We start from the raw sequence: 8,978 nt of genomic DNA, 5'->3' as shown, positions 1-8,978 counted from the left end.
GTTTTTTCTGGGTGCTCCGGTTTCCTCCCACAGTCCAGATATGTGCAGGTTAGGTGGATTAACCATGTTAAACTGTCCCTTAGGGTCCCAAGGTGTGTAGGTTAGGGGGATTAGTGGGGTAAATATGTGGGGTTACGGGTATAGGGTGGAGGAGAGGGCATGGGTAAGATACTCTGTCAGAGTCAGTGCAGACTCAATGGGCCGAATGGCCTCCTTCTGCACTGTAGGGATTATATAGTTCTATGTTGTCATCAGCCCCATGCAAATATTGTATAAATACATTCTGGAAGGCACTGGCAGGCACCATAGCTATGTAATTTCAGAGCCATCAACTCCAATCTCACAATTTTGAGATATCCTGAAATGCTAAGAAAGGCATTGATAGACATAAAATGGAGCTCAATGGGTATATTTAATCCTGGTGTTATGAATTATGCTTTTCTTTTGTATTTAAAAATATATATATTTTAAAGTTTATTTTGAAATCAGAAATTTCAGTTGCTTCGAAATGTGACATGAACAATTTTTCAAAAAACATTTTCAGTGACTTACTCATCAACAAACCACAGAGCTACCATATCCTTAAGTTGCACATAAGTAACTGGCAGTAAAATCACAAGTAGTGGAATTTTATCATTTTTTGACTAAGTATCAATTCAGATGGGAAAAGCGGTGTGTAGTCCACCAACTCCACTGCCAGCTTTTCTTATCACATTTTTGACAACACAAACATGGAACTCGACCCCCTTCCCCATGGATGCAGTCACCAGCCCCAGGAAACATCCCCTTCACCAATTAACACAGGACCCCTCCCCTCCCCCCATAGACCTCCTCAACAGAAGACTCCCGACAGTGCCCTCTTCAACACTGGCTAAGTGCCAGGCACTGCCAGGATTCTGCCCGGGCATGACCCTTTCCCCGCTGGGGCTGTACTTACCTGTGCACCACCAGTAGGGACCATTCGCTAGGTTCGCATTTATCAAAAGCTGTTGTAAACCCCGTCAGAATGACGGGAAACCCTAACATGGAGGATGATACAGCAGTGAAGCTCACTAATGATATTTAAATGTAGGATGGTGGGGTTCCCAACTTTTCATGACGGGAACCCTATTATACCATTGGCAGAGGTCAATGGGAACGAGAAATCCTAGAGTGTAAAAGCTGTTTGGGAACTTCAGTTGGATTCTCCACCCCGACCAGCTTTCCCACCCGCCGAAATGTAAATGGTGGTGATCATGGCTAAGAAGGGTGTTGATAGCGCCATTAAGAGATCAGAATATGTAAATTACAGAACAAAGGTAAGCAGCATGTCAAATGACAAACTGAGATATATAACAGATCGCCCTAGTGCGGTGGAGGGTGGAACAGTGGTGGGGAAAAAAAGATGGAAAGCAAGATTAAAAAGTGTTGAAAAATGGAAGAATTGAAAATTTTTAAAAATTGAAAAGAAACAAAATAAATTAATGGAAATGGGGTGAAGGTGGAGGAGAGAATTCATGCTCTGAAGTTGTTAAACTCAATGTTAAATCCAGAAGGCTGTAAAGTGCCTAATTGGAAGACCAGGTGCTGTTCCTCCAGTTTGTGTTAGGCTTCACTAGAACATTGCAATATGTCAAGGACAGAAATATGGACATGAAAGCAGGATGATGTGTTAAAGTGGCAACCAAAGAAAGGTCTGGATCATGCTTGCAGACACATTGAAGGTATTCTGCAAAGCGGTCACCCAGTCTGCGTTTGATCTCTCCAATGTAGGGTAGACCACTTTGGGAGCAGCGAATGCAACAGACCAAATTACAGGAGGTGCAGGCGAAACATTGCTTCACCTGAAAAGAATGTTTAGGTCCTTTGATGGTGAGCAGGGATGGAGTAAAGAGGCAGGTGTTGCACTTTCTGCGATTGCATGGAAAGATGCTGTGAAAAGGGGGTGAGTTGTTAGGTTTGATGGAGGAGTGGACCAGGGTATCCCAGAGGGAACTGTCCCTGCAGAATGCTGACAAGGGGAGTGAGGGGAAGATGTGTTTGGATTGGCGGTAACGGTGGAAGATGATCCTTTGAATGCAGATGCTGGTGGGGGAAATGTGAGGACAAAGGGGACCCTTGTTCCTATGTTTGACCCCCATTAGGAAGGAAGAAATTGATCAAATTCCAATGATTCTCACTGGAAGTAAATTTTTGTCACATTCAGACAAGGAGAGAATCTTGCTTGACTGTGCTGATCAAATTACCAGCTGACAAACATTATCTACACTCACACATCAAAAGTGGCCATGAAGAAAGGTGCCAGAGGGCATAGTCTCCTGTACATCTGTGAACCATCAGGGAATCAATGTCGCCAGGAAAGGCAAAAGCAGTGAAATAAAATTGAAGAGAAAATTTGTGAGTAAAAGCAGATTTCTATCAGACTGATTTGATGTTTTTGTGAATGTCATTAAAATTTCAAATAACTCTAACATGCCATTGTTATTGCAGTCTGCTTATCTGATCATTTGCCCTTTTAGAATTTTTTGAAATTAACATTGAAATACATATTGCAGCCAGAATCTATGCGTGTGGATTCAAAGATGTTGACGATCGTTAATAATGGTAACACAGATGCCCACAATTGGACGCCATTGCGTATTTCCAGCTTCTTCTATTGTTATTACCAAAAGGACATGTCAGAAAAATCACAACATCTACATTATCAATAACACAATATTGCAATAAGTAAGGGAATAGAACATGCTGTTGTTATGACGTTTCTCAAAATGTGAATCATTGCAATTCAATACAAATATTAAACCAGTTACCTAATTGGTCATATTTTATTTGCACTAGTAATTTGTTATAACTATTATCTGTCTCAATTTCATCCCACAATGTGTTGCAATGTTTCACAACTGTGTTAATGTCTTTTGTGACAACTTTCAGGTTAGTCAGAACTTGATTGTTAAATCATGTTCCACCCTTTTGTGGCACATGGCCAGAATTACATCACAGGAATAGGTGAAACTCATTAGAACAATTGCATGATAATATCTGTTTATATGCCATTTCTGTAATAAGTTAAACACTGAATTTTACCCTCCGTTTAATTTTCTTAACCCCATAACATGAAGAATGAGCAAAATGTTTTGCACCATCTAGTGGTTGAAAACTATAACATTGGAGTGTTAAAATATGGAAGAATCTTTCAAAGTTACACATAATCAGTTATGAAGATAAACTGGATTTGTTGGGGCTGTTTTCTATGGAGAAGAGAAAGTCGCGAGGGGATTTGATAGAGACATTCAAAATCATGAGGGGTCTGGACAGACTAGAATGGGAGAAACTTTTCATTTGTGAAAGAATCGAGAACGAGAGGCACAGATTTTGAAACAAAAAGGACATGAGAAAATCTTTTTCATGCAGCGAGTGGCTGAGGTCTGGAATGTATTGGCTAAGAGTGTGGTGGAGGCAAGTTCAGCTGAGGCATTTAAGAGGAAATTAGACTGTTTTTGAAAAGGACCAATGTGCAGAGTTAAGAGGGGAAGTTGAGAGAATGGCACTAAGTAAATTGCTTATTCAGAGAGCCAGTGCAGACACAGTGGGCTGAATACCTTTCTTCAACGCTGTAAAAATTCTGTAATTCTGTGATTCTATTGCTACTTTTCTTACTCCTATTTTTTAGATTCTCCTACTATTGTCCTCTCCAAACAGTGCCTTCCATCATTATGGTTCATTGTCAGGGGAATGGACTATTGCTTCACAGCTGCCATTGTTGCCACTCCTTTATTTTCTGCTACAGCTCTGTTCCTGTGGATGAAACTGGTTATGCCACTTTTTCTTGCCTTACAGCATCAACTACAGATACAGACACGCCCCAGTAAAGGACCGCCCTAGCACCTTCTACCTATTGAGTAATAATAGATTGACTGAGAGTTCAGATGCTGCATTGTGTGTTATGTTTTGAATAATTATATTAGTGTTGATTTTCAGCTTGATTATGCCATATCAGTTATTGTAATTAAGGCATAACTGACCAGATGTATGGGCACAGCCTGTGTGCTGGATTTCCACACACAACATTCATAACATACATTCCCTGTTGGATGAATGTCAGGTCTAAGAAACTCCTGCTGATAACAGACAAGTGTCAATTTTGATGTTAAAATCAAGTGAAATTTTGGATGTCATAGGAACATTAGGGACAGGGATAGACAACTTAGTCCCTTGAGCCTGCTCCATCATTCAATTAGATTGCGACCGATTAGCACTTAAACTCCTTTTTTCCTTGCCTTGCTCAATATTCCTTAGATACCCTTACGCAACAACTATCTATCTCAGACTTAAGTGACCCTAGCAACTATACAGACGTTTAGGGAAGATAGTTTCAGATTTCCACCAACCTTTGTTTGAAACAATCATGTTTATATTTGGTGTGAAGCTAAGTCACCAATACAGAGATAATTGGGGACAACCACTCATTAAGCAGAATTCTCCTAACTGGGGTCATAGTGCTGGCTGGAATGTGAAGAGTTTCCCACTGCAGAGGTCAGTGGGAAAACATGCCATATCTTTCAGCTCCAACTTCATTAATTATGCAACTGGGTGTTTTGCGCCATATTCCGTAGTGGAGCAGGCCTGATGGCACATAGTCCACTGTCATATCTGGGCACCATATTGAAAAGACAACCAACATCACTGACCCACTATTGAAGAAAGAAAGTGGACCTCCTGGCAATGAAGATGGATCATGAGGAATATTCTGAGGCTGGAAGATGGACCTCCTTAATGTCAGTGAAGCTGGAAAATCCACTTGTAGGTCCACCCCCCCCCCCCCCCCCCCCCCCCACCCACTGCTGCAATGTTCCTGGGTCCAGAGTTGCCGATGGCCTTTATTCCCAACTCCAGAGGCAGCCCCAGGTATTGTTCAGGTGAGTCCTGACATCTCCACACCATATTGTTGCAGAAATGTTTTGCACCAGCATGCTTTCTCACTGGCATCATGGAGAATCGGGTGTGGGGGTAAGGTTCCAGTTGGGATTTCATCTTCATCCCATTAGCAGGGTGCAAATCAGTTTCACACCAGCTTCCAGCAGGTTTCTCAATCCACGATGGTGGGCACCAACAGGAGATCCCGTGGGAAATTCACACAGGTATAAAATTGATCTTTGGGCCTCTTGGCCGTATTCACCCCCCGCGTTTGCCATCAAACCTACTAGCAGGGGCATGGGAGAATTCTGCTCATCATGACAAATAAATCAGAGAAATTCTTTATTCCTGCTCTCTCTATGGTGACCCATGTCACAAAGTTGTGGTACATTCCATGCACTTTCAAATAGAGTGAATTGAATTGGTATGCATGATGGAGACCTCAGGACAAAGAGTAGGAGCATCCAATGACAATTTTGCCTGGAGATACTTGCTGTCCTTTCAGCCTTTTCTCTTACATGCATGTACTTAGCTCTTTCATGGTTAAGAATGAGGATGTTTATGGATCCTGTCTGTTTTCTCGACTGGATATGTTGGAGCTGTAGAGTTTTGCTACGATGGAATTGCTATGCTTTGTATAGTCTAGTCTGTTTGCTGTTTAGTATACAGACCTCCCTGGGTTGTAGCTTCTCTAGGTTGGTAGTTCAATCTAATGTATGCCTCGCACTGCTAGCCACTAAGAATGATTGAGAGCAGCCTATCACCTGTCTGATTTTTGAAGAAGCTACTATTTCTTTTCATTTTTAATGTAATTTAATGCACTTTTTCCCTTTTCCTGTCTGGTTCTCAATGGATTTTGTTCATTTTCTTTTATTCTTCCATTGGTGTGGGTGTTGCTGAAAAGTCCAGCATTATTGCCCGTCCCTAATTCCCTTGAATTGATTGGCTGAGGAAGTTATTTCAGAGAGCAGTTAAGAGTCACCCACATTATTTTGGGTCTGGAGTCACATGTACACCAGCCAGATAAGAATGGCAGGTTTCCTTCCCTGAGGGGCATTAGTGAACCAGATGGATTTTTGACCACAGCTGATGGTAGTTTCATGGTCACAGTGTTACTGAGTTTAATTTTCAGTTCCAGATTCTATTAATTGAACTTAAATTCCACAAGCAGCTGTGATGGGATTTGAATCCAAAGCATTAGCCTGGACCTCTGTATTGCTCATCCGGTGACATTACAATGACACCACCATCACCCCCCAATATTTACACTGAAATATTAGAATGGGGTGGGGTGGGGGGTGGCGGGGGGGAGCGTATTGTCGACTGTTCCAACAGCTGCTAACCCACCGGGGCCTTAAAATGATATTCAGTGTGTCAAAAAGAATAGTACTGAAATAACTATATCCCCACACCAGTAGATGGTTACGGTTGGAGAATACTACAAATCCATTGCTATAATAGATGTTTATCTTGTTATTTTCTTAAATCCAATACCCCTTGCCAATCTGGTTTTGAATTCAATGCGATGTGGAGATTTTACTAATATAGAGATTGGGCCCTCCAGTTTTCTTTCCATCTCCAGTACATTACACTGCAATTATCTCTGTGTGACAGCTCTCCTCAGATACCACTCAACACAGTGGCTCAGCATTTGTAGTTCTGAGTCACTAGTACCGTCAAGCTGTTTCTTGAGAGATGATTAGATTTAGTGACCAAAGTAAACTCAGGGTAGGAGCCATTATGACATAATGGATTTGGCAGCAAGGAATGACTCAATGCATTAACCAGCTTATTGTTGTCTACTGTTTTGCAGCTACATTTTCCACCACTCCCGGCTGATAATGTCATGTTACTGATTTGTTTTCCACCTGGAGTAGCTGTCAATTCTATCGGAAGTAATATGTTTTGTTCCTGTACTTTATATAGACTGAAGAATTTCAAAACAAAATGTACGCGGATTGTAATTTGCCGTCAAATTAAATCAGAATATCTGTTGATGGGGGGGTCATATGACCTAAGTGCTGGAGCGGCTGTGTTTTCACAAGCTCTGGAGCCACTCATTTCTTAACCCGTTTTGTTATCCTGATGCACAATTATCCAATCCTGATGTATATAACCTGTGCTATGATCCTAGAAGGCCCTGGCTAAATTTTGGAGCCAAGTTATGTCAAGATAATCCTTGTTTGATCGAGGTAGTCGGAGACGACAAGGATGGGGCTCAATGGCAGTTTCAACTGGTGAGCAGGCCAATGCCTCAGCAATGTTGCTGACATCAAGATGAGGGCCACCATTATAAGTGATTAGCCATCTGTCTCCCTGGACGATGTTCTAGGGTATATTCATAGACACCGAACAGCAGTGCCCAGCGTTGGGTCGAGTTGATGTGATGGGAGGAATTGCCTTGCTTTCTGCAAAGAGGCCCAACAGAGGTTTGTGGTCTGTCACTGTAGTGAAATACCAACCATAGACATATTGGTGAAATGTTGTCACCATGAATACCATGGCCAAACCGTCATTCTCAATCTAGGTGTACTTCCTTTCTGCATGCCGTGGCCTGCTCACCAGTTGAATGCATTGAAGCATACATGATTGGATGTTCTGCCCCATCATCCCAATGGTGTGACAATACCGCTCCTATTCCGTAGGGGAAGGCAATGCAGATTACGATAAGTGATCTCAGGGGGTCATAATGGGCTAGTATATTTGTTGACAGCAATTGCAATTTAATACTTGTAAAGGCTTTCTCTTGTAGCATTTGCCATGACCTTGGAGGACACAGAGGGTGCTAGCAGGGTCACCAGATTTGGTATGAATTTCCTGCAGTAATTTATGAGACCTAGGAACATCTTCAACTCTGTTGGATTTCTTGGAGTCAGAGCCCTTTTAATGGCCTTCACTTTCTCTTCGACAGGTGTAGTTCATTCTTGTTGACTCTGTACCTATTAATTCAGTTATCTGGAACACACATTTTTCCCTGACACCAGCCTCAGAGAAACGCAATAAGATTTCCTTCAAACTCTCCAAATATTATTTTACAGTAGCTCCTGAGATTAAAATGCCATCAGATAGACTGCAACTCTGGACACCCCTTGAAGGATGTTCTCCATCACATGAAAAATGGCGCAAGTCGAAGACAACCCAAAAGGCAAGCAAGTGTATTCATACAGTCCTTTGTGAGTATTTATGGTGACGTACTTCCCAGATGACATCTTAAGCTGTAGTTGGAGGTAGACGTGACTCATATCTAATTTGGAAAATATCTGACCCCCAGCCAGTTTCGCATACAAGTCTTCTATACATGGCATAAGGTATCTGTCAAAGCAGGAAGCACCGTTGACCATCAATTTATAATCCCCACAGAGAAGGATCGAGTTGTTGGATTTTAAAACTGGGACTACTGGCACAGTCTATTCTGCAAATGTTACTCAGTATAGAATACCAAGTTCCTCTGGACGTTCCAATTCAGCCCCTCCCTTGGTATACAGGGCATGAGGACTGACCATGCCTTGAAGTATTTAGCTGTGGCTGCTGGGTCCAAGTAGATCTTGGCCCTGGCACCTTTAATCTTCCCGATGCCTTCTTGGAACACTTCTGGATACTTCCCAATTACTTTGTATAGATTGCCAATGCCCATTTTGAAGATGTTGCCAATTAAGGCAGATTTTCTGTAGCCGGTCCTTTCCCAAAAGGTTGGGCCTCTATTAAAGGGACTTGGACTGTCAGTTGTCCATGTGTAACTGAGGTTACAGTGGTCCCAATAATATGTAAGGGCTCCCCCGTGTACATGGTCAATCTAGCCTTGGTGTCTCACAGGCTTAAAGGCAAGATACCCATTCAGAGTTTCCAAGGTGTGTTCCCCAATGATAGATACTGTGGCACCTCTGTCTACCTCCATGTCTAGGGGGTGGCCATTTATCTGGTGTTTAATCTTGATTGTGGTCAATTCTGGTGCAGTGTTGCAATTTAGTTGTATCAATTTCTCATCCTTGGGTTGATTTACTTGCAAAGCTCTGTCTTGAGGTGGCTTCGCCCTTCAGCCTGGGCGATAAGCATTTTGCCTGTTTCAGTAGCCTTGTCTGGGGCGG

This window comes from Mustelus asterias, chromosome 10 (assembly GCF_964213995.1).
Source record: "Mustelus asterias chromosome 10, sMusAst1.hap1.1, whole genome shotgun sequence".
NCBI classification, from domain to species: Eukaryota; Metazoa; Chordata; class Chondrichthyes; order Carcharhiniformes; family Triakidae; genus Mustelus; species Mustelus asterias.
This window is presented reverse-complemented; position numbering follows the sequence as displayed.